Source organism: Penaeus monodon, chromosome 22, assembly GCF_015228065.2.
Source record: "Penaeus monodon isolate SGIC_2016 chromosome 22, NSTDA_Pmon_1, whole genome shotgun sequence".
NCBI classification, from domain to species: domain Eukaryota; kingdom Metazoa; phylum Arthropoda; class Malacostraca; order Decapoda; family Penaeidae; genus Penaeus; species Penaeus monodon.
This window is the reverse complement of record NC_051407.1, coordinates 23,567,399-23,569,321: the sequence shown is the minus strand read 5'-3', so window position 1 is coordinate 23,569,321 and position 1,923 is coordinate 23,567,399. Positions and strand designations below refer to the sequence as shown.

General features: G+C 35.3%; 1 pseudogene; it reads right to left on the bottom strand.

Moving 5' to 3' along the window:
- The window catches only part of LOC119587370, a 33,850-nt pseudogene that overhangs the window by 24,976 nt on the left and 6,951 nt on the right, over positions 1 to 1,923 (bottom strand).

Sequence of the window (1,923 nt, the reverse complement as noted above, 5' to 3'; positions counted from 1 at the left end):
TGTTCACAAAAATCTTTTTGATGATTCTATTTTCCAATTTAAAAAATTATACAAACAGTCTAAGGACTGTAAAAATCCTTTCCCAAACTTCCCCTTTCCCCCTTGATTGCATAGTGCAATAATGGGGGTTTGCTAGTTCATGGATAAAAATAGTTGTTCGGGAGTCCCCTCACATGTACTAAATTGTTTTTTCCCAGTTGAAATATGTTTACTGAGGGGAAAATTTAGCACATTTTTTGGAATCCCAAGGATCCAAAAAAAACCACTCTAGGAACTTGTAAAACCGAATGGCTTTGGGGAGTCTCCTGGAGGGACACGGGGGGAACTTTCTATAGCAGAAAATAATTGAAAAAAAAGTTTTTAAAAAACTGGTTTCCCCACAGAGCCCTTTTTTAACTGACACTGTTGTAAATAACACCCCAAATTGGGCCCAAGGACGGACAAAAAACAAAAATATGAAAGGAGCCACTGTTTTCCTTTTTTTGGAAAAATTAAATTTTTTGGGTACGGTTTCCCTTTACACAATCAAAAAAGAATTTAAATAATTTCTAAAAAAATTTACCCTTGTTTTGGGGTTACACGGGAAAATTTTCTAGGTTTGGGGGTTTTGTAAAGGAAAATGGTTTTGGGTCCTGAAATTTTTAAAACCCAGTTGAAAGTTCGGGGTCCTAAAATTTTTCTGCACAATTTTCCCTAAAGGCCAAAAAAATTTTCCTTCCGGGTAAAGGGCGGCAGCTCCTGCATGATCGATTCCCCCCCGATAAAACCAGATGCAGCACCACTTGGGGGTGCCCCACCCCCAAAACCCAAATTTTTTAAAAAAAGGGTGCTTTTTACCAAGTCAAAGTTGGCTGGTTGCCTTTTTACCTAATTTAAAATACAAGATCCCACCAAGCCGTAATTTTGCAAAGGCTATATCTTCATTTTTTTGAATTATTACCCTTTTTAAGGGAGCTAAGAGAAATTTTTAATTTTTTTGAGTGTGGGGGGAAAGGCTTAAATCAAGTAAAAATTTAAATCAATAAGAGCTCCCAAAACATTTAAACGCCTCAATTCTTATTTTCTGTTTAAAAAAGCTCTTAAAATCCTTTCTCAAACAACTTCTCCCCACCCATGATAAGAAAAATTTTCCTTGGGTGAAGTTTTTTTTCCAAGAATTTCAACAATAGTCTCCATTCTTTCCCTTTACACCCGTGCATTCTGTTTCCTATGAGTCGATTCATAGCCTTCCCAATCCCTTACCCTTTTGAGGTCGGTTTTTTAAATTTTAGGATATCTGACTTAAAGCCCTCATTTTAAAAAAAAAAGGATCTGCCAATGGATTGCATGAAAAATGAAAAGACATCAAAACTCTCAAGGAATCATGAAATAAAAAAAAAAACAAAGACATTGGGGAACCTTTCCCTTTGTCTCTTTTTTCATTTATCGGGGTTTAAAACTTCAACAAGACTCAAAACTTGCAGATTTTTTCAACGTTTACTGCAGATCCATCTTAAACCCTTGAGCACATTTTTGTAGCCCTTAGTATCTTTTTTAGTCTCTCTCCCTTACAATTCTTGGGGTTAAACTGCTTTTTTCCCCAAACTCCATAATGTTTGGGAGTCCCTTTTTTCTCCTTGGTTTTACCTATAGCTTTAATCAGCATATCCAAAGCTTGGGGCCCTTGTTTTTTTTTGTTAGTAGACTACGAAAAAATCCATTTGGGTAAAAAAAACAAAAACCCCCAGGAAATCCTGCAGCTTTTAACTGACATCACAATTTTTATGAAAAAAAATCTGCTTTCAAGTTGGGTAACGTTTTTCTGTGTGTATCCTGGGAAAGCATAATCACTCCAAAAAAAATTCATCTATTCTGTACATTTTTTCCCGAAAAGAAAAGAAAAATGTGTTTTTCTCCCCATTTGATTTTTTATTTTCATTTTTT